This window comes from Pinus tabuliformis, chromosome 2_2, assembly GCF_031772625.1.
Source record: "Pinus tabuliformis cultivar Carrire ecotype Pingquan chromosome 2_2, CPIR1, whole genome shotgun sequence".
Classification (NCBI taxonomy): Eukaryota; Viridiplantae; Streptophyta; class Pinopsida; order Pinales; family Pinaceae; genus Pinus; species Pinus tabuliformis.
This window is the reverse complement of record NC_142300.1, coordinates 912,709,906-912,735,890: the sequence shown is the minus strand read 5'-3', so window position 1 is coordinate 912,735,890 and position 25,985 is coordinate 912,709,906.

The following is a 25,985-nucleotide window of genomic DNA, read 5'->3' as shown; positions in this document are numbered from 1 at the left end:
TTTATCTTCAATGATAGATGCTTCAGCCGACCACCTGGGCGGGTCAGCCGGATTTTCAACTAGCAACGGACTCAGCAAGAGTTTCTTATATCAAGGAGGAAGTCGTAACGATGAAACCGGACGATTGTCCAAAACTCTTTTAGCCTTGTCTAAGAAGGGACAACGGTGGACGGCGTTATCTACTTCACACAGTTTACAAGGAAATTTGCACTTTCCTTTTTGTCCAGGGGCTTCACTTTCACTAGTCGACGGTGTGCTTTCAACATGATCATCAGTGGTTGACGACACCGGGTTGTGCAAACGAGGAGACCAGTCCCTTAAGATCAAAGGGATGCGGGGACAATCTCTATGATAGTGGTCTCCTTTGCAAATGACACATGGCGATTTAGGCCTGGCTGGTGCAGTGTGTGGATTTTCACTAGACGACGCTTGGTTGCCCCTTTTCGCCTTTCGATCCTTCTTCTTCTTCTCTTTCTTCTTCTTTTCCTTCTTCTTCTTAGGTACTTGATTTTTGGCTTTACCAGCCTCATCAAGCGAAGAGGAAGGAGGAGAGGAAGAATTGGACGAAGTATAGGGTTGGGGGGTAACTCTGGAATTGTCTAGTTGTTGACTCGATTGTTCAGGAATTGTGGTGTTCTAAACGATGGAGGTTGAGAAAAGCCATACGGGCAAGCCAATTTTCAATCCTGGAAGCGACAATGTGGCCATATGGGGTGCACCAACATCTCCCCAAGAGGAGAAGGGACTAGGATTTCCTCCAAGGGGAATTCCTTGGTTGATGGACTCCATTCTCTCAACCTAAGACCAACGTAGGAAAGGTGATGATTATTCTGTTTAAAATAAATTTTAGACGCTTTGACACAACTTGTTTTTTCAACTTTAAAGAGTCGAGAAAAAACAAAAGATGACTCTAGTCGCCTTCGATTTTTAATGAGCCTAAAGTGACAAGTGCTCAGATGGGCCTTTTCCGTTAAGGAGTCTGAAAAGGAACGAAAGGGATTGCTCTGGAAATCTAGGCAGAGGGATTACCAAACCAATCGCAAAACTGCAGAATACTTTTTACGGTACGACAATCAATCTTCCCGAATGTTGTGTTCAGTGCATTGTGATCGATAGGGCGGCAGACACGACTTCATATGGATAAAGGATTAAGCCTATTGTGGTCTCCCAAAATATACTCGATGGTACGTGGGAGCACAAGTCCGTACTGGCACTTATCGTCTCAAAGTGGAGGAATCACCCAACCAACAGTGAGAACAACAGTTACCAGGCTTTAAGACGCCGGAATACGTCTCTAGCCTAGACTTCTAGATGTTGTGCATTAGGTTCCAAAGCGTTGTTAGATTCATTAAATTTATTTTATAGTTGATCTTTCTTAAGAAATTTACCTTTGAGGTTCACCGCGTGATGTATATGTACAATTCCTAAAATGCAATCTAAGATGATAAACAGTCGTTTTATCTTCTTTGTGCAATGAAAATCCTAGCTACTAAGGAAAGAGAGACAGTATTCTTTCAACAAAGAGCAAAGAGAACACATTATATGCATTGTCCTAAATCAAACCAATCAAACAGATGAAATGAAAATGCACATGCATGTATTTGTTTTCAGCCTTCTTAATATGTGAATGATAAAAAGAAAGCTAATGTGCAAATCTGAATTTTTTTCAAAGCGACAATTACTAACAAGTTTCTTTTCAAAATCAAAATGGAGACAATGACAACACTTTGCGATTTGGAAATGAAAACTTGTTTTCGAGACTAGAAAAACTACTAATTCAGATCAAATACAATAGTAACAGGGTAATCGACTATCAAGAGCAATCAGACTCTTTTCTATGACCGAAAACGACACTTGCGACACTTTCAAATCAAGAAACGACAATACAATTACGTTACTTTTTTGTAAGGAGAACTGAAAATGACTCAACAAATACACAAAAACATTTACAGTTCTTTGCACAATGGAGGCAGAATGACAGCAAGGAAATGGGTTTCAAACAGAGGTGTACTGACTACAGGCAGCAAAATTCTTAAATAGATCTGAAAAGAGTGCACACAGAAACCAAAATTTAGGAACAATGCCTAGTCTGATCAACGCACCTGTAACACAGTGAATTTAAAATGCAGCGCACCTTCTACACTCGGGAAGTGCACTGAATTTGAGATTCACATAACAGATAGTGCGCTGGACCAGGGACGAAACTTTGCTTGGGTTCCGGGTCACAGTTTGCAGCTCAGTTCAGGGATTTTGGCCGAGCAAGTGGTAATCAGTAAATCAATCACAAGGGTAGATCTAAGGAGGTTACTAGAGCCACCACAAGGGCAATTAGGGAGTTTGTAAATCAGTTGTTTAATTCATAAACAAGACCTGGAGATTGACTGAAGTGACATTTATCTACTTTGCATTTGCATAGCAAATGCAGTTCGAAGGCTACCTGGCTCAACTTCAGGCTTCGTCTGTAAGTTTATAAAGTAAACAAATGTAGATAAACAAACAACCTAGTCGCTCCCCAGCGGAGTCGCCATTTTGTTACAGGGAAAAGTATCTATGTAGAACTGCTAATCCCAATAAGGCGGGTAGCTACCTTAGAAACAAACAAAGTAAAACTACTTTCGTTTTCCTTTATGAAAGATAGATGAGAGAAGAATAAAGGAGACCAACCTCTGTCTTGCGCTTGGTTCCTTGTTCGATTCCTCTCTCTTCTGATAGTCCTTTGCTACTTGCTTTCTTGTATACCCAGCTTTGCAGAATACCTGTAGAATCAAAGCAGCATAACACTATACAAGAACATGGATCTATTATCATAAACAATCTAGGGTTAGATGTAAATTGACCATACAAATGCATGAAACATAAATTACACAAGAGTATGGAGGAAAACTTGAATAGCTTTATTGATAATCAAGAAAGAGCCAAGAGAGTTACAACCAGTTGTTCTGACCCAGCATCATCCTCTTAGCAAGTAAGCCCTTCTTCACCTCATGCAAAGCTTAGATCACCCAACACTATGATGTTGCCTCAAGAAACCAACAGCAATTCCTTACAAGATGCAAAATTCCAGCCTTTGGATCTCTGGGATGAGGGATCCATATATAGATGTATGTAAGGGAGATGAGTCAGCTTGTGATTTGATTAGTGTCTTCCCTCTGATAGTTCTTGCTTCCACTTGGAGATTGATGATCCCTTACTCATCCTTGGTCGAATTCAGAGAAGCAAGTGTCACAGGAGAAGTTTATGGAAGATTCCATGCTTCTCCACCTCGTGGATTGACACTCCATTTGTCTCTTCTCGCCCATTGCACCCCATAGAAGGGATTTTTGAAATGCAACGCACCCACTATGTGTATTTAGGTGAGATGCAACGCACTTTGCCTATGGAGCAGGTGAAATGATCCAATTTTGACCAGTTCTGAGTAGTTTTTCATGGAGAACTTCTGGGAGAAGTTGTAATCAGTTGACCTTGTTCCTTTAGGGGTTGGAACAACACTTTTAGGGACTTAGGAGCCCTTGGTTTATGGACATTTTATGCTTGGGGGTGCAGTGCCCAAAAATGTCTATAACAGTGCATGGAAACTGGCTCCCGAAGACGGGTGAAATTGTGGCCTCGTTAAAATGTCCAATATCCCTTATTTTCTAAAGATTTGAAAATCACCCATCTTTTTAAAAAAATCAAAAAAATATATTTTTGGGGTGGTAGGCCACCAACCTTGCCACCCCCCCCAACCAACATATAAAATTTTGATTGGCCGATGGGCCATGACCCCCATCGACCCCCCAACCCACTACAACCACTTAACAATATATATATTAAAGGACCGACGACCATGACCCCACCAGTCCAACCAAACACCACATTAAACACATTACTCAGGCAGTGGGTGGGCTGCCTCAGGTGGACCCGACCCACACCCCACCACGTGACAACGTTACCTTAAATGGACAGAGGGTGGCAGGGCTTGAACCCGCCCGGCCGGTACGGCCGGCCTGCCTCTCGGGCACCCTCACACATAACCAAACCAATACACGCAAACCCCAAATGTTAATGCGGCCATCGTACCAACAACCACTGTACTCCAAAACTTAAATGTTCCCATGTACAACTAAATGTGCCTCCCAACAAATTCCGCACCAATTAAAATTAAACATTTAAAACAAAACTTTGTTTCATGCTATTTTGGAGTGGGCAAGGTTTGAACCCAACCCACCTCCACGAAATCTGCCAACCATACCAACGACCCACAAAGGTCCTCATTGGTACCTACACCCAAAAATTGATATAAACCCGTCTTTTCATCAGTGCGCTCAGGCATGGAGGAACCAGGAGTGTGATAATTTTTTAACTAATTTATTGCAGGTGGAACCATGATTGAGAAAAATTTCCAGGAGGGTGAAATTTTTGCGGTGTCCAAATTGGAAAAACTTTATGTCGATCTTACACCTCTCAGCGACACAAACCCGATGGTGTAGTTAGTTTCTTGATCTGATCAGCCGATTTGCAGAGGACCTGGAGGAGGGAATCTTTGAGGTATCTAGGGGGAATCTAAAAGATTCCTTAAGCCCCGGATTTCCACTTTCTCATAATTCAGAAATTTGACAGTCGCTTTTGCACTATTCGACACCACAAATCTGATGGTGCATTTAGATTTTCCATTTTCTCATTTCCTTTTTCAGCCACTTTTCAAAGTGGAGTGCAGGTGTCAGCATTCATGAGCGAGCAATCATTTCCATGTGATTCAATGTCGTGAGATCGATGGTACGAATAGCGTCAGCAGTTTGACATCCTTTTCTTCAGATGGCCCCTGGATGTGAGGTATATGTAGTGTGATCATGTACTTATTTTGCTATGCATTGTGCTGCACAGATCTATCTTTGATGTTTGATGTGGGATCTTGTCTCTTACTTGTTTTCATGATTCCTGCTTGATGTGATGCGGAATCATCTATATGATGTACTTGTTGTCATGATCCATCATGTTTTATTTGAGATCCCTTTGTCGTCATGTTGATGGGATACTCATGTTTTCGTCATGTATGTTTGCATTGAGATCCCTTTTATGCCATGTTGGCGGGATTCTCATCATGCATGAGTTTATGTCATATTGTTAGGAGTCCTTTTTTACTAAGAGTTCCTGTAGCGAAACATCTCTTGGAGCCACTCCTGCGTGAGGGAATTTTCCTTGTATGATATCGATGTCACCTCTCATGTACATCATCAATATTGACAGCACTTAATGCAAAGGCCTACACCATCTCGACACCAGGGCCCGGAGACATAGTCCCTCAAGGACGATCTCCATTATCAACGTCTTGTTATTTCATGTGTTAATGGTTGTCATGCTCCTCTTCTTTACAGCATGCAGATGTATTCGTTTATGTTCTTTTAAAAATGTAATTTAACACATCACGAAAGTAAAAGGTCTTGGAAGGGTCCTTTGTCACACCCGGACCTAGATCAAGAGCTCAAGCCAAGTGGGCAGAGGATTTAGGAGATAGGAAGAGAGTTAAGTCTCCCGGCATCAAGAAGCAGCCATAGAGATACACAGGGTACATGGTACTTATGACTAAAGTGGTGGACTTGTAGAGCATGGTGGGAAAGAATAGGTCTTCAAAGCAGGTTCCATAGAAGAAAGTGAGGAAGGCTTCCATTTTAGAGGGAGTAGTTGCAGAAGTGGAGAACTTGGTAGTGTTAAGGATAGATCTAGGTGGACGTGGTTCTTCTAGGAATACCTTCCTCACTAAGGAGTGTTCAAAATAGTAGCAAGAAATTGATTCCTTGATTTTTGCCTTAATTGAAGGAGTTGAAATCAAGTTCCTTCTTATGCAAGCTCAAGTTTCTAAAATTTAGGTGTGTCCCTAAAAATTAGGATGAGTTAGGTGGTAGTTAACTGATGTTTTGAAATTGAAGGTCGAGTTCTTGATTTTCTAGTGTGAGTTAATTGAGGAAAAACACAAGTGGTTGACTTGAAATAGGACAAGTTGCATGAGAAGTTAACTCATGCTAACTCAATCAATCACAAATTCATTCCTTAATTAGAAAACTCACTAATTTTAACCATCTAATTTGTTAAGTTATGGTATGTTCTATGCTTATAACAGTTTACTTCTTTTTCTTATTATATTCCACATATTAGCAATCACATGCACATAAAGTAAAGTGCAGATAGAACATTAAACAATCAACAGAAAACAAGCCAAGACAAGAGACACAAGATGTGGCGGCTAGCCAGGGACAAACCCCACAATGTGTGGGGAAACCCTTTGATCAAATCTTCTTTCATCTTCAATAATTCAGCAGAGAGAAATAGTACAATAAATCTGATGCATATCAGTAGTAGCAAACCCTAGATCAACAGCATCAGCATTAGCGGCTTCATTATCAAACTAAGGCAGACGATATCTCACAAACCGACCGTTGAATTGACTTCATTCCACCACCAAAAGTTGCGGCTTCCAGAGGAGGTTCAGATGAACCTACAACGTAGTTCATATGAGGAGATCTTCTAGGCCACGCAAGTCAATCTTTACTTCTGTAGTTGCAGCTTCAGCTTCAGCAGTTTCCGGCTTCAAACTAGGGCAGTCGATATCTTGCAAACCGTTCGTCGGATTGACTTCATTCCACCACCAAAAGTTGCGGATTTTAGAGGAGGTTCAGATGAACCTACAATGCAGTTCCAAAGAGGAGATCTTCTAGGCCACGCAATTCAATCTTTACTTCTGCAGTTGCAGCTTCAGGTTCAATAGTTTCCGGCTTCAAACTAGGGCAGCCGATATCTTGCAAACTATTCGTCGGATTGACTTCATTCCACCACCAAAAGTTGCGACTTTCAGAGGAGGTTTAGATGAACCTTCAGCGCAATTCAGATGAAGAGATCTTCTAGGCCACGTAGGTCAATCTTTACTTCTGCAGTTGCAGCTTCAGTTTCAACAGTTTCCGGCTTCAAACTATGGCAGTTGATATCTTGCAAACCGTTCGTCGGATTGACTTCATTCCACCACCAAAAGTTGTGGCTTTCAGAGGGGGTTCAGATGAACCTACAACGCAGTTCCAAATAGGAGATATTCTAGGCCATGTAAGTCAATCTTTACTTCTGCAGTTGCAGCTTCAGGTTCAACAATTGCCGGCTTCAAACTAGGGCAGTCGATATCTTGCAAACCGTTCGTCGGATTGACTTCATTCCACCACCAAAAGTTGTGGCTTTCAGAGGAGGTTTAGATGAACCTAGAGCGTAGTTCCAAATAGGATATCTTCTATGCCACGCAAGTCAATCTTTACTTCTGCAGTTGCAGCTTCAGGTTCAACAATTTTTGGCTTCACATGTGTGAGAGAGAGACCCATTTCTGCGCAGTAAAGAAGAGACTCATTTCTGTGCAGTAGATAGAGAGAGATGTGATGAGATGAGTAAGTGAAAATGAGGAAAATTCCTCTTATATTTATATGCAACGTTGATGTTTGAATAGATGCGACTGTTGGGCCTCTGAGCCTACATGACTTTTAGGTCGGCTTGATAATAATTCCATAATCAAAATAAATTCATATCTCCATGAATGTTTATCGGAATCAGATGATCTTTATATCAATCCTACACCTCTCGATGAGAGGAATCTAATAAAAATATTATCAGCCATGAATAAGATGACCCACGTGAATTTTTGCCCTGGTTTCCAATTTTAACAAATTTTCTCTAAAAGGAGGAACAAAAGCACAAGTTATTCATTATCTTGTTAGCACGAGTCGGTGAGACAAGAGTGAGCTTGTGACAGAAATAATGAGCAAGAGAATCTTGGGCACAGATTGATAGAGGGTACCAAAGTAAACATTCTTGCAAAGGTTTCAAGCTTAGATAATGCAGGAAACATAAGTGTGTCTTTTAGATTGAAACAATTGTATTTTTTAAGAAATAAATTGCTTAGTTTTTGCAATCAATAGGATTCTCAATAGAAAGCAGAGGGATTTCCTAGTTTGGTTCCCTAGAAAATTATGTGTTTTTTTAATTGTGTAATTGTGATTTTCTTTCTATTCCTATTATGTTGCATCTAGTAGAGAAATTTTTGTGTTTATCTGAGACGAAATTTCTTTTTAGATTGCTCATATTAGAAGATCAAAATTTCATGGATTTTTTACATGGTATAATAACTTTTGGAATAGATTTATGATCAGCACAAGTGAAACACATCCAAGGAGAAGGATATTTGATCAGTCACATCCTCAAGGAAAAGTTCTGAGTTGAGGAATAGGGTTGGAGGACAAATTCTCAACATTTTTATGCATAGTTTGAGGTGTTATTTCTCTTAGGAATAGGCCACATATCATTATACAATTTGATAGGGAGGTGGAGCTCCTATATCCTATATTGAGAGGGTCGTAAGGCCTACAAGTGGTTGGTATAGAGGAATGAGTAGTCTCAAAATTACGATGCAAGAGTGGACTTGTTAGAAGAGGAAGGAGTTGATTTTTTGCAGTAGTTTGAGGCTGAGTAGGAGGGTTGTAGAAACTACTACAAGAAGCCCTAACCAAGGGAATAAAGTTGCAGTCTTGAGTGCATGCATGGGACCGAATATTTGGGGCAGAAGTTAGCATCTCAGGTATGGTAAATTTCCTTTTAATTTGGTGTTTTTTAGATCTATTTTCCATATTTAGGAAAGTTTTGGTGGACATCTTATTTACTATTTGGAGGGAAGTTATAGGTTGTCTTTGGTGCCCTAATTCCAACATTTGAGAAGGACATCAAATCTGGTGGAGCAACAGAATTGTTGAAGATCATGGTTAATTGTTGAAGGGACAAAGGAAGCAACCAAGAGGGAATAGTATTCAACCCTAGTTCACTCTGTAAAGATGGACTTATACAGTGAGAGTGGGAAGCCTCAATTTCCCTAAGACTTGTCTTTTGTGGAGAAACAGTAATTCAAGTAGTGGGCAGGTTGAAGACCCTATGAGTTGGAATCCTTGATGGAAAAAGGAGAAGTTAGTGGGAAAATCAATGATCCAAATTCTAGTGACACAAAATAATTTGTGATCATTGATAATGGAAAATTGTGGAGTTGGAGATGCACGCATTCAGAAGGAGAATCCTTTAGCAACAAGGCAAGGAGTGCACAGAATAGAGAAGTGGTGGTTGAGTAAGAGCGTGATAGATTTCTCAAGATGGAGACTCAACTAGTATCTTAGTTTTAGTCTAAGCTAGTTGGCAGTTGGGCTAACCATCAAGATGTTAAGGAGTATAGCCCAGGGCGAGTGGAGGCAGCCACTGAGTGAGATACGTCTATTATAGGGATATTTTGAGCCACGTGGGCAGAGGATTTTGGAGATAATAAGAGAGTTGAGTCTCTCAGCATCAAGAAGCATCCATAGAGATACACAAGGTACATGGTACTTATGACTAAAGTGGTGGACTCACAGAGCATGGTTGGAAATAACGGGTCTTAAAAGAAAGTTCCATAGAAGAAATAAGGGAAGCCTTATATTTCATAGAGAGAAGCTACAATAGTAGAGAACTTGGCAGTGTAGTGGGCATATCCAGGTTGACGAGGTTCTTCCAAGAATCCCTTCCTCGCTAATAGGGAGTGTTGAAAATAGTAGTGAGAAATTGATTCCTTGATTTGTGTCTTAATTCAAGGATTCAAACTCAAGTTCCTTCTTGTGCATGCTTGAATTCCTAAAATTTAGGAGTGTCCCTAAAATTTAGGACCAGTTAGGTTGTAGTTAACTGATGTGTTGAAATTGAAGGTCGAGTTCTTGATTTTCTAGTGTGAGTTAATTAAGGAAAAACATAAGTGATTTAGTTTCAAGTGGTTGACTTGAAATAGGATGAGTTTCATGAGTAGTTAATGCATGCTAACTCAATCAATCACAAAATCATTCCTTAATTAGAAATTTCACTAATCTTATCCATCTGAATTACTTTAAAAGGAGGAACGAAGGCACAATTTATTCATTATCTTATGAGCTCAAGTTGGTGAGACAAGATAATAGATCTCACAGGTTTGTGAGTAGGTTGCATATATTTGTGTGTGTGAGCTTGTGAGAGAAAGAGTGAGAAAGAGAAGCTTGTGCATAGGTTGGTAGAGGGCAGCAGATATCAGTAGTCTTGCAAAGGTTTCAAGCTTATATCAAGCAGGAAATACAAGTGTGTCTTTTAGATTGAAACAATTATGTTTTGTAAAAGATGAATTTCTCAGTTTTTACTATCAATAGAATTCTCAATAACAAGAAGAGGTTTTTCCAAGTTGGGTTCCCTAGACAATTCTGTGTTGTTGAATTATGTAATTGTGCTTTTCTTTATATTCCTATTTCTTTGCATCTAGTATAGAAACTTTATGTTTATGTGAGAAGAAATTTGTTTTTAGATTTCTTGTATTAGAATATCAAAATTTCATGGACTTTCTACAATTTATGTCACTTGTACATGATTATCTCTCCTCCATGTCCCAAGTTTCATCATTTGAAACATCGCATAAGAAAAGTTATAGCAAAAATTGTAAGTTGTAGTGTTTGAAGAAAATTTCAGGAGCATTGAGGAACCCTAACTTCCTTAGACCGTATCTTTGAAAGTTTAGCAAACCAAAGTCTAAAAATTACTACCATATTTAAATTCATATCTCCCCTTTATCTCCTCCAAGTTTCATGGTCTGAACATCCCATAAGAAAAGTTATAGTGAAAATTTGAAGATGTCTCGTTCACTCCACAAATCATATTTTTTGCTCCACCTTTAAGACCTAGAGAGTATTCCCCCGCTTGTATTGCACACCTTAGATCGTTTCTTTCTTGTATGATATCAAAATGACGCATATATCCTTTATCTGTAGTGTTCTATGTTCATTTATGGGGATGACTTGTAAAAGTAGCTAGGTCGACCGGACAAAATATTTCATATCTTCTCACCCTTATAGAGTTAAAGGGAGTGCCATATATTGTTAAAGGTATCAAAATAATATTTTTAACCATATATACTATGCTCCAATTTTATGTAGGTATTTAGATTAAAAATCCCTTCAAATATAGGGTACTCAAATTGGGCATCAAGAAAAAAATGGGTATCCAAACAATATTTCCAACAATCTTCATCTTGCAATATTTATCTTGGAAATATGTAGTCTCCCCCTATATTTGACATCAATGAAAAAAAATATTCTCGACAAAATCCCCCATAAAATTTACATTCTAAATCTACCCCTAACTTTGACATCAATGACAACACAATATTCAACAATCTCCCCCTTTGTCATTTATGGAAACCCCAAACATGTGTGCATTTTTGTGTATAACTCCCTCTATCTGCAACTTCTTTCCATATTTGCAATCTCTCCCCCTTTGACATCAATGGAAAATGGATGCTTCCTTTGAGCCTATGATTTCCTTTACCGATGATTTTGCAGGGATATCAAAGTAATTTTATCCTTTAACTTCATCTAGGACATACATTTCTTGAGGTCTTAGTTGCATTTTCCACTAATCTTCAAGAGCCTGCCTTCCTAATCTCACATCCTTTACAATGAAATGTAAGACTATATCCTTGATCACACATTTGACTTACACTTAGAACACTGTGTTTCAAACCTTCAACATACATGACATTTGAGTTTTAGTCCTTCCATTATCACGATTGACTATCCCCTTTCCAACTATCCTTTTTGATGCATTATCTCCAAAAGTAGAAATGCCTCCTTTTTCTTATTTTAGAGTAAAAAAATTACTCTAATCTACTATCATGTGTTTTTAGAATCCATTGTTAATATACCTTTAGCTTCCTTTTCTTTGAGCATATAAAGCAAGCCCACAATCTTTCTACTTTTCTTGCTTATGTTTTTGTACGTTTGTGAATTATTCTCTATGTCTAGTAATATCTTCTTTCTTGCTTTTCTTAGGAAGCCTTATCATGTTGCTTCTACAATCACATGATTTGTTCCCATAATTATTACACTTATAGATTTCTATATGATCTAATAACGGAAAGGATGAATTGTAATTTCTAACAACACTCTCATTAATACTTTTAGTTTTGTTTCTCACAAAACCATTCTTTGAGGTATAATAGGATTGCCTCCATCTTCTTTATGATCAGACACTTTCATCAATGACTATGAAAATAAATTCTTCTTTTTCATCATTAGATGCATATTCATCACTCTCTTTTGAGGAGATGCTATCGTTTATGGATTAAAAACCTTAGGCTTCTTGGAATACTTTCCTCTTTTATGTCTATAATACTTTATCTATTTTTAAGCTCTTCTTCATCATCATTGTCTTCACATTTTTCATATGGACATTTTTGCAAAAAAAATGCCCTATTTTACCATAATTAAAGCATTTTAATGATAACTTGCCTTTGTATTTTCCATATCCTCTTTTTGTCTCTCTTAGAAACCATGTTTCTTCTACATTTGCTTAATTACTAGAATAATCATTAATTTTATGTTCTTTTGTATTCTTCCAAACTTTTAAAGTTTCATCCTTCATAATTTACTCTCCCTTTTCTGTTCTCATTTCATATGCAATGTGGATTCCATGTATCCCATCCATCTTCATATTTTTTCGATCACTCATTTACTCAATAACTGAGTACATTGCATCAAATCTTAAGGGGAGATATTCCAACACCTTTTGTATAATCATTAATTCCTTAAATTCTTCACCAATTCCTCTCATAATATTGATAGCCTCATATACATGAAGGAACTAGGCTACAATATCTTCTTCATCATTCATCTTGAAGCTCTCAAATTGTCTTCTATGGGTTTGAATCTTTTCCCTCTTCAGCTTGTCATCTCCTTCATAATTATTTTGAAGTGTGTCCCAAATGTCATTTGTAAATTCACAATGCATTACTTTGACAACCTTTTATTTTGATAAGTCACACAAGATGGCATTCATGGGTTTTGAATTATTTGCATAAGCCTTATTACATCTTTATCAAATGGAAGAGTTAAGGAGATTTATAACCATCCACTACATATTTCCAGATGTCAAAACCAAGAGACAACAAATAAGCCTCATTCTTACCCTCTAGAAGGCATAATTTTTTCCATCAAATAATGGAGCTCGGCTTGTTAAAGAACCTTCATGACTTCCCATGATCCCTCTAAGATCTTCCTTCTAGTGGTTGGATTGCTTTTGAAGGAACCTTCTTTGGTGCAAACTATTGGATTCAAACTTATATTGAGGTGGGGATAGAGGGAAATCAATATAAGGCAATTTCTTACTTATTTAAACATTTATGAATCATATCTAAACAATCTCACATATAAAGCACAAGATATAAATGAAAAGTGTTATAAAACAAATCTTGTTATGCACCAACCTATTGATACATATTGTATAGGCACCAACCTATTGTCACATACTTTATAGGAACCAACCTACAAGAAACACCATTACCCTATGATACAATATTTGTAGGTGCCAAACTACACGAGACAATAATCCTCTATATTAAAATATTTGTAACTTCCAACCTATTGGAGACACCACTCCCCTCCACTACAATATTTTTAGGCACCAATCCCCTATGCTGCAAAATTTGTAGATAAAAACCTATAGGAGAAACCAATCCCGTTTGTTGCAATATTTGTAGGCACCAACCCGTTGGATACACAGATCCCCACCACTGCAAATATTTCTAGGTACCACCATACTTCACTGAGTCTTCTTGGAGAGAAAAGAAGAAAACTACTTTTTTTAATTGAATTTTCATTTTTTCTCCTTGTAGGTTTACTTAAATGTCAAGTGTAGACACCTATTAGATGCGGAATTGAATTCCACATCCATCGATTACCCACTTTGTATACTTTTGAGTAGACCCACATTAAAAAAACACACGCACGGGTTTTTGGATGTATTTTCTTTTTTTCTAAATGCGGGTCTATTCAGATGTATAAATGGTGGGTATTCGTTGGATGTGGAATTTAATTATGCATCTAACAAGTGTGTGCACTTGAAATTTGAGTAAATCTACAAGGAGATAAGCCAAAAATACAATAAAAAAATATCATTTCCTTTTTTTCTCTTTAAAAATTCATAATTCTTATTTTATTATTTTGACTATTATTATTTTTTTTCTTAAGAGGCCCATTTTAGACCTCAAAATTCCCCTATGTGTGCATAATCTATTTTAAAAAATCATTGATTAAAACGGTCTTGGATTCAGCATTATAAGTATAACTCGAGTGGTGGCAAGATTCAGGGGTGATCATTCAACCCAAAGGAAAAATTGAATTATTATATTCTTTTAGTGTAGGGTGTGCGTAAAATAATCAAGCAAAGGCCTATGCACTTTTTCGGTGGCTTCAACAAGTCATCTCTTTCAGTCTTAACAAAATAATTATTGAAGGAGATTCTCGAACCATAATTTGGCATCTCTAATGGGGATCTTCCCAAAGGACTTAAAGTTATTTATCACTCTCAATATAATTCAAACATTATTGAAAGGTATGAGGCAATATTCAATCTTCCATGTCCTTAGATATCACAATAAGGAAGCAGATTCCTTAGAAAATAAAGAAAACAACTCTAGAACCTAGCACTCTTGTAATAAGTGATAAGGTGGGCAGGTTTTCAATCCAACAAGGATACAATCCATGGACAAGATCGAAGCTTGAGAAGAGTACATATGTCCCTTGGGGAAAAGTAACATGTGGAGGACCCATGCATGCCTAGTATCATTTGTCATGCAACAAAATAAAGGGTATAATCCCCCCTTGGTGGTGAGAAACTATTCACTTGGATTGCATGTACGATGGTATTCATCCCTCGTAGTGGTGATAAACCTCTTACAGGGTAGGTTCATACACTAGTGTTTACTTCAAGAAGAGATTGAAATGGTGGCTCAGGTGATCGTCCTAGATTTTGGTAACCATAAGAATCTAGGCCACATGCTTCCATTCCCTTTGGGAAGTAGCAAGGACCTTATTGTGGCTAGATTAAGTTCATAGTGTAAAAGTTATGTAGAATCTATGTGTTATTAGAATTTGTAGGATCCATGATCAGGTTTGTGTCCATTGGATACCTTGGTTAGGTAAGAAGGTGATTAGCACATGCTTCAATGGAATTAGTTATCACTCTTTGGAATTATTGGAAATGGGTGTGGTCCCACTATATTTGGTGTTATGTTTGGAATGTAGAATTGTTTTTTCACTCTACTTCTAATAGGTTGAGGGGGGCATTGGCCTCTATTATCACTATCATTGATATTTTTACCATAGTGAATCTTGCAATGTCAACATCTTCTTAGGCCAAAATCTAGGCATGGGAATAAAGCCTTGTTTTGCACTTAGAATTGGGTTGCAATTTAGACAAGAGAGACGTGCTATGGAGATCAACTGAAGCAGGATGAATAGGAGGTCCTGTCTTTGCATGAGATAATTCAATGATCACTTCAATACAATCAATTAGAGACAACCTTGGCATTTACAATGGAGATCCTAGTAGAGCAAAGGGTGCAGTTGTAAAAGGATGAAGATGAAATTGGGTCGCTCTGCAATCAAATTAAGGAGATTTAGCATGGCATGGCTCCAACCAAGATGATCTCATCTACCTATGGTAATTTTGTTAATGTATTGATTCCTTATATGTGTAAATTCACCCTCTCTAGAGACAAAGCAAGGGAATAATACTGGTGAATAGCTAACTCATAGCTAAGGTTGTATGAAGGTTACCTTTTGTAAGATCTTAGTATTGCATTGGATATATATACTCATAGAAGATAATTTAGTAATCCTCCTCTATGAATTTTGGATAAATGATAAGCTCGAAATCAAGATTATATTACTAGGAATGCTTCATCAATTTTGTAATCTTGTTGTATCGTTGCAACCCTAAGTGCATATTTTAATATAATTTTATTTTTTGTTCTGATTTAAAGAAAGAAAAAGAAAAATTGTATCCCCCACGTGTTCCCATATGTTCCAAATCCTTGTACCAACCTACAATCCATATTTTCATAATTGATCACCCATCCCATTCCTTTTCCCTATATACATGTACACATTTGACATTACGTATAGAATTTGAGAAAATTCAGACCTCCTTAAAGATAGGTCTTAGATTTATATTTTCCATATTTTTGACCAACTTCATTCACTATATAAAAAGTAAGGAGTCTCCCATCATCTTAATATTTTGTATCCCTTTTTAAGTAGCCAAAACTAGAATAAACTTTAAAGCAATAAGTTTAGCCTTGCTATTTCAGCATCTGCTAATCCAACTAAAAACTTTATCCAATGGTCATTAGAAAGATATAGAATCCCTCCAACACCTCTAGGCATAGGAGGATCACCCTATGTAACCCCATCAAAATATGCCCAAGCCCCCTCCTTATCAATGACTTCAAGATGTATCATTCTTGTAGGTTTTATATTGCCTTCTTGCTTAAAATGTTTAAGGATATTCATCTTTTGAATAGCACAAAGTAAATAAGATTTTGTTTTTCCATTGAATATGTTGTCATTCATGACTAGCCAGACACCCAAATAAATATAAATGGAAGAGCCTTATAACTAGGGATATGGATTAAGGATCTTATCTTTTAAAGAAATTTCCATGGCATTTCGCTTCCAAACATTAATGATACCTAATGCAACTTCAGTATATCTCCATTTAGAAATTACATATTCACAATGAATAAATAAATGTTGCATAACTTCATCACCAACAAGACATAAATGCATCTACCAAATCTGTATGAGAATAAATCGTGCATGGAAATCCTTTTATTAACATCCAACCACATGAAAAATCATGATTTCAATGGACAATTGAATTTCCAAATACTCTTCAAGCACCTTTGTAATTCAAAATGAGACTCCTCTCTTAATTCCTTGTAACCCAATTTTGGAATATGCATACCACCTATGCCATTGCTCTCCCATAGAAAAGTATCCTCGACATTATTCCTAACATGATTGTGAAATAAAGCATTGCAATTATTATTGCAAACCTACCTACATTTTCCCTCAAAATCAAAACTATCAACTTTAACCAATGTTACCTCATCCAATTAGATTGAGTAAATCATTCATTGGAGATATAAAAAAATACTTATGTTTCTCAAATAAACCACCATTTCTTGAGAAAACACGAAATTCTTATCACAACCAAACCATGGGTCTACCCCACTCTTACTGTGGTTCCATTGAATTTTTCATTATCTCCACAACAACAATCCCGTTATGCAAAGAACAAGGTATTTATTGTTGACTTCACATTGTTTAAATAAGAGTAAGAAATTTGTAATTAGCTTCCTTTTACATTTTTATTTTATATAAACACAATATATTGCTGTTAGCTTCATATGGACAATTGGATTGTGTAGAAAAATGAGTTCTCGTTATTAACTTCGTATCAAAAATTCAATTTTGTAAAGAAATAATAATTTCTTTGTTACCTTCTTAGAAGTGCAATTGAAAAGGAACATGATGTTTTTTTTTGTCTATATATGTTTGACCAATCGATTTGGGAAATTGAATATGAACCCTATCGCTCCATTTTTTTGTTAATTATTATAAAATGGATTCAAGTTTATATTTTTAACAAAACCCAAGTCTAGCTCATGGTTTTTTTTCACTTGAAGAACTCTATTCATAATTTCCATTCTTAGGTCATAGATTCATCGTCCAAGTAGTGCAATATTCATGGAGAAATATCATTGTCCATAATGATTACAATACAACTCATTAACCAAGGGCAAAATTCACTACCCCATAATGATTACAATGCAATCCTTGCACATTTGCACTCAAAACGTTTTAAAGAAATGTTTCAATACTTTTTATAAGGTATTACAAAGGGATACCATTATATGTGGAGGGGAAGCATTGTATTTTGTGCAGATAATCATTCCATTAGGCTAGGATTGGGGGAGGGGTCAAATAATTATGTAGAATTGGTGGCAATAAAACTAATATTGATGTTGGAAAATGAAAAAGAAAATAACAATTTGCAAGTGTTTGGTGAGTCCCAAGCTGTCATAAAATGGGTAAAAGATGAACAAAAATGTCACAATGTGTTTCTAAATTTTGTCTTGAAAGAGATCAAAGGTTTGATCATCTTTCTCTTCACCATGTGTACAAGGAGAGAAATATAGACACTAATGGTTTATCCAAAACTAAAATTATAGTTGCAAAGGATCTGCTAGGGCTTTCCAAAACTAAAATTATAGTTGCAAAGGATCTGTTAGGGCTTTTGTTTCATCCGCTCTTTATTCCCTTAAACTTGGACGAAGAGTGGAAATCCTGATTCAAGATCAAATGCCTTCTAAAATATGAGAAAACCCTAAATATGAGGTATGATCCACCAACAATGATAACTACATACAATATATGAAAGACCATGCTCTTATCTGCAAATTTATTGGATTTTGGCCCATGGAAAGGGACCTAGTAATCTAGATACAACACAAATGGAAACCTAAATGGCATATTGATCTAGAATTAGGATCCGAAGGCTTCTTCACAGTAATTTTCAATAATTTGGAAGAGTGATCCAAAAAATTTTGAAAATGGCCCATATTTTTTCAAAAATGCTAGTTATTCATGAGATATTGATAAGAGAGGTATTTCTCAGGAAATCAAAAAACAAAAACAAAAAACAATTCCTAGCGCCCCAATATGAATTCAAATATTTTCACTACCCAATGAATTTTGGGACTCTGGAACCCTTGAGGGAATTACAAATACCATTATAACTTTAGCGGGAAATCTCATAAGTAATAAAGAGAGGGTGTTATACATCATACTCCATAATCTGTGTATATGAATATTTCACAACCATTTCTAGAATGCATTGAGATCTCATACCAATATGAAACATAGAAACAAACCCTACACTATGAATATGTTCACTTATTTTTCCATCATTATCATGAATATAGTCATCTATTATGGGACTACCCACTCCTCCAAGAAGAGCCTAAGAAATACCCCCAACCAATAGATTTGTAGGAATTCAGAAGAGTCACGACAAGACAAAGAAATCAAACTCAAAAATATCTTTATGTTAAACAAACAAGGGAGCCTCTTCAGTCCAAAAATAAATTCTCAATCCACATTGATCAAGAAGAAGTGCCTTTAATTCCAAAATATATTATGATCCTTGATATAAGAGAAAAGGGAAAAAAACAAAAGAAATTATCACAGAAAAGGAAAACCCTAGAAGGTAATCAAGAAATTATAAGGTAAGATGATGAACTTTTGATTGATGCTTTAGTAGTTGAACCAAATGAGGAAACAAATATACTAAACAAGTATAAATAGAATTTAATGAACTATATTGAATAATGGAGAACTAAATATCCAAGCACAATTCCAAAACACCAAAAGCACCAATAGCATCAAATCTACCTTAAGTTAAAACACCATATTCAAGACTTAATAAAAGAATTTGGGTCAACTAGTGGGGAACTTGTCGTCCAAACTTTCTCTAATGAAGAAAAACCTACACAGAAAAAACAAGGTAAAAGGTGGGGACAAAGGACCAATAAATCCTTAATCAAAATTGTTGGAGATCATCTAGTTAATACAAGTCAGGTCATGATTTTTTCGAAGGCATTTTCCTCCTCTAAATACTCTTCCCAATGAAAATCACCTCATGGAATATTCAAGGTCTCAACAACAAGGGAAAGCAAAGACTCTTAAGGAAAGAATTTGGAAAGAATTCCTGGAAGTCATTATAATATTGGAAACAAAGATATCCAATTATAAATTTAGTGAAATATCTCTCGAATGTTTGTGAGGTTGTGAGTCAATAGCACTTGATGTTGTTGGAAGTGTCGGTGGCCTAGAAATCCTATGAAACCACCAAGATATATCCTTTATAGACTGGATCTCCATGCATCGCATCATCTTAGGAAGATTTCAATATGTAGGAGTTAAGGAGAAAGGATGTCTTACTATGGTCTATGGCCCCAATCTCCCTGAGGAAAACTTTGGTTTCCTCAAAAATCTAGTAGCCATCAAAGCCATTCGTTGAGAGGAGATTTGGATCTTAGGTGGGGCTTCAATCTGATAAAATCCTAGAGGAGAAAAAGGGTAGTATCCAAATATTGGACTCTAAGTCCTAGCAGTTTAAGGCCAATTCCATCAACTCTAGGTGACATATATGAACACCATAAAAGAAACATGAAATTGGAATAATAGACATGGAGGTAAGAATTATATTTCTTGCAGACAAGACGGATTCATAGTATCAGAATCACTTCTTGAAAAGGATATTTTTGTGGAAGCCTCAATTCTACAATGTACAGGCTCAGATCACTAGCATATATGTTTGTGATTAGACCTTAACGTCGCTCCCCATAATCAACCCTTTCGCTTTAAAAGTTTATGGCTACAAGGCCTGTCCTTCTTAACTAAGGCTGAATAATGGTGGTCAAAAATAGATAGCACTAGGTGAAATAACATGCATACGTTCTAATTGAAATTAAAGGCTTTTAAAGCCAAGCTAAAAGATTGGAATAAGACTGAGTTTAGAAATGTATTCATGGAAAAGCAAGCCTTAGAATCCCAAATGCAACAAGGTCAACAAAAAATAATTATGGAGGGCCACATAGAAGATCTAGTCAAGGAGGAAGGATAGATACTCAACAAAATAGAGGAGCATTGCAAGCAAGAAGTGTTATGGAAGAAAAAGTGTATAATAAGTTGGTTAAGGGAAGGGGAAAAGAACACTAAATTCTTCCATAAGGCAATGATCAAACACAAACATGTCATATTTTTATATTTAATGATTATGGATGGGAGTCGACTCATTGCTCATGCATATTTAGAATAGGAACTAGTAACATGATATCACTCTCTTCTCTCTAAACGATATTGTGTCGTAATCCAAAAGATAAATTCAAATATTTTGACCTTAATACAGCCAGCCCAAAATGATTCATTGATTATGGAAATCTCTTTTATGGAAGTTGAGGAATCCATAATTTCTATGCCTAAGAATAAGGCTCCTAGGCCAAATGGATTCGCAACAAACTTCATTCAAGCATGTTAGCCGTTTTTAGGCCCAAAAATTCACTCACTTGTTGAATAATCCTAACACTCTTGTTCAATATAATAGGGCCTTAATGCTACCCTCCTCACTTTAATCCCTACCATCGATATAGCCAATGAAACTAGTGGCTTCCGTCTGACTGTCCTTTGTAATGTCATCTATAAAATCATCTCTATGATCATTGCTAATCACCTCAAACCCTTATTGAGTTCTATTATCTCCCACGGAAAAACAGGATTTATGGAAGGTCATCATATCTTGGACGATATCATATAAGCCCATGAAACAATCCACTCTTTGAAAAAAAAAGGATGGTGATCAAGTTTGATCTATCCAAGGTTTGTGATAGATTAAGTTGGGATTGCCTACTTTAGGTACTATAGGGTTTTGGATTCTTTGAACATTGGATTGAATGGATTGGATCCTTTATCTCAACCCCCTTTTTTCAATCCTTCTAAATGGATCAACTACGTCCACCTTCAACCCCTAAAGTGGGGTTCACTAGGGAAACCCTCTACCCTCATTTCTATTTATTCTAGCAACAAGGGGCCTCAGGAGTTCTCTTAAAGCAGTTATGGGGCAAGGTGAGATCAAAGGGTTGTGCTTATATGGGGACGATCTTCCAATTACACATCAGAAATTTCTAGATGACATCATGTTGTTTGGTTTACCAAAGGCTAGAACGTATAATTTTCTTAAATGAATCCTCTTGCAATTTATTGGATGCATCAGGTACCTCCATCAATGCTAAAAAACTAAAATATATTTCTCTAATACTAACTTGATTGTTCAGCATCACCTGGATTGATTAATGGGGTTTAAAAGTAGCTCTCTTCCAACCAAATATCTAGGTGCCTTGTTAGTTGAGATTTTATTACAAACCAAACATTGGCAGAGAGCTCTATAATGCAACTTGCAAAAGTTAGATAGTTGGAATTTTTTGTCGTTAAATTTGGCTAGCCAATTGGTGCTTTTGAAATCAGTGTTACAAGCTCTCCCTTTGTACCTACTCTCTATTATGGTAGCCCCATTTTGGATAATTTTGTATCTACGGATAAAAACTAATTCCCTATATAAGTAGTTGTTTCTAGAACAACAGTTTAAAGTGTTTTAGACTTTTCCTATAAGAAATAGATAAGATGAGAATATAAGAATACCTACTTGTAGCTCTGCTTTCCTCTCATCTCCCTTGTATCGATCTTGTTGCTCCTTCCTGTACTTAATATGCTTAATAATTACCTTGTAAACACAACAGAAAACAAAGAACCGATCAAAGCACACGATCTATTGAATATAAATGAAAGGAATAAGATACAATTCACACATACAAGCATTATGAAACGATACAAACGTATGGGAAAAAGTTCCAAACACTTTATTAGACAGAAGAAGGAATTACAACCATTGGTGTCTGATTCAAAGCCATTCCTCCAGCTTGGATTCCATCCACATCACATAAAAAGCATGACAAACTCGTAGCGTTACAATACTTGCTTCAAAGCCAAATCTCATAACAGCATTATCTCCTTACAATTCAACATAATCCATCCCCTGATCACTTAGATGAATGGTCAATTTATAGGAAGATGAAGGAGGTTTTGTCATAAATGGTGGCATTAATGGCCTTCCATACTTAGAATTAGTTCCATGGAGGAAGGGATGAGAGGATAGGATGCACCTTAACTCATTTCTCATCCAATTTCGAGCTCATAGGAGTTGATAATTGAGGGAACCTTCTAGATGACTCCAAAATATAAGAATATTCCCCAAACCCTATGTGAATTTTTCTCATTCTCGCCTAGCGCGATTGAAAGGAAGCCTAAGTGCTCTGCAGAGAACCCTGGCAGTGGACTCAACTACTCTGCAGTGCACCTTTACAAGGGCTTACCTGCGCTGGTCCCTCTAGAGGTTATTTCTGGATGTCTTCAAGTCACGAAACTATCTGGGAAGGAGGCATTAAAAGGGGTGAATTGTTTAGGGCATGAAGCAATTGAAATTAGGGTTTTATGAGCCCTAAATCACTGATCTATATGTTGGGAATTGATGTGCCCAAATGGATCTATAACATCTTCCCCCTAAAACATGAAGTCGGAAAAATGCCAATGTCGAATGAAATGATTTACGATGTGATGAGGAGGTATCAAAGTGGAAGGTGACCTACATCAATTACAATACATATATCATGATACTTAATTTTACATGAATTGTTGAGGGAAGGCATACCCATGCTCAGCTTATAAACTTTCATTACATGTACATAAACATTCGTCTACAGATATAGACCCATGATCGGAATGACCATCAATATAAGGCCATTGTACATATGATGTAGTACGCCTGAAATCGCAGCCCGGATGGATGAAACTAGATCCGAGGTCTTCTATCTCGTTTAATCGTTCACTCAAGTACGAGTCTAACCATGTGAATATGTGATGTGAAGTTGAACATGGGAAGACACCATCTGATTACCAGCCAATGATGTAAGCTGTTAACATATGTGAGATAAATCACTGATAATGATAATGATCCTCAAGGTACTATAGTACATTCTACATGGTGTGAATGGATGATTTGATGTCGAACACCATACAAAGTCTTTCGATCGAAAGCTATTCATGAATTCCTATCGTCGAAAGCGAGAAACCTACCATTGATGCATGCAAACCTCAAAGTACTGGAAGGGTGTTTCTAAGTAAACTTCTTGGATAATGAGTTGATGTTGACAAGAAGTGACTCGTCGCAGGAAGACCTTGATGTATCCCACATCAATGACATGAAACGAGTGTAGTGGTTTTAGAGATGGAATTTTACTGACAACACAAGGTTCAAGAATGGCGGTCATGAAAATGAAGGTTTATGGTATTGCAAAGGATGAATTTTGACTGAATGACTTCTCTTGAACTTGTTGACGACACTAGAATGAATTCGTAGCATTGACCCAAACAAAGTGATGGATGGTATGATAGATCAACGGTGTGATAACCATCAAGCTAAAAACCCAACCCAGATAGTCACGATGATGGAGTGAAAGTGTAATGTTCAAGAGTGACCTACTACCAAAAAGTGGTTTTCCCGTTTTCCCCAGTCATTGCTGACCAGTACCTCTTTATTTTTATCAAGCTTGAGGAGGATAACATATACTTGTTGTATAATTTCACCCTTTGGGAGAAATCCATCGTTATTTGATGTTTTAATGAGTCTAGCAAAGGTGAAAATCGTTCTTGTCTAGATGGACAAGTTTGTCGCTATTTGATGTTTTAACGAGTTTAACGACAAAGATAACTCGATCCTTTTCATGTTTAGAGAGTTTGAAAAGGGACAAAAAGAAAACTCCACAATTTTTTCGTAAATTAACCTCTCAAGTCCGAAAAAGTGTAAAATAATAGAAGAGAGATGTCGTTTCCAATCCGTTAACGAGATGGAAAGGACAAGCGCTCGACAATCTTTTCATGTTTAGAAAGTCTAAAAAGAGCTTAAAGAGGACTCCACTTTGAAGAACGAGTGGTGTCTAGGATAGAAATTGGTTCTAGTGATGTTGGAACTTCTCAAAACATGTTGATTTATGTGGAGAGGTTGGTTAATAAGACCACTCATTACAACTGTTCCTCAAAAAGGGTAAAACATCTAAGTGAAAGTGTATGATCAGCCAAACAGATGGTGGCGATGGGATGAAAACAACCAAGGCTCATCTGATGAAAGAGGTTGATAGAATGGTAATCACGAGGGTTAAAATGGAAATGGGTTCATTTTTACACAAGCTTGAACCATATGGAACTATGCTTGGATTTTGTTTCATGTTTACACAAGCTTGAAACGAACAACTATCCTTGGATTCACTTTCATTTTTGCACAAGCTTAAAATGAAAAAAACTATGCTTGAAATTGGTTTACATGCCACTAGCATGATGAAAGGGAGAGTCTCCTATAACTAGATGGAAGTCATTGCCGTGAAGCAAGACGGTTATCCAACGGTTTTTTGGCTTCGTCCAGATAGGGATAAAGGTGAATAGGGTTATTCCATTCACATAACCTATAGGGAAACTCAACTTTACCACTAGGTGCATGCCCCCAAAGCTTCATTATATTCACCTAACTAGACTACTCATGGCTATCAAGTGGATGAAATGAAGGTTCGTTGATGAGATCAAGTGAAAGACTCGACTGGATTTTACGAGATCTAATCAAAGACTCGAATTGGAGCTTTGCTCCAAGGGACCTTGTTTCATTTTTAATGAGCTTGACAGAAGACAGTGAACTATTCTCATACTCCTTGTTTCATTTTTTAATGACGTTGACACAAGACCAGGAACTATCCTCATACTCCTTGTTTCATTTTTTAACGAGGTTGACACAAGACAAAGAATCGTCCTCCTATCATTGATTTCTTTTTTTAATGAGGTTTACACAAGACAAGGAACTATCCTCATGATAGTTGTTTCATTTTTTAATGAGGTTGACACAGTAAAAGAACTATCCTTATATTCCTTGTTTCATTTTTTAACGAGGTTGACACAAGACAAGGAACTATCCTCATGGAAGTTGTTTCATTTTTTAATGAGGTTGACACAGTAAAAGAACTATCCTCATAGGATCTATTTCATTTTTAAATGAGGTTGACACAGTAAAAGAACTATCCTCATGTTCCTTGTTTCATTTTTTAACGAGCTTGACACAAGACAAGGAACTATGCTCTACTCCTAGTTTCATTTTTTAACAAGGTTGACACAAGACAAGGAACTATCCTCATGGACCTGTTTCATTTTTTAATGAGGTTGACACAATAAAAGAACTATCCTCATATTCCTTGTTTCATTTTTTAACGAGATTGACACAAGATAAGGAACTATCCTCATGACCTTGGATCACAACTCATAAGAGGTCATGAAGGAGAGATTTGGTTCCAATGCCCCTAGTACATGATGTACAACATCATTGAATTGATCGTCAGTTAATGTGGGCATGGAACGGGTTGCCACATAATGGACCCGTGGCAGGGATGATACCAT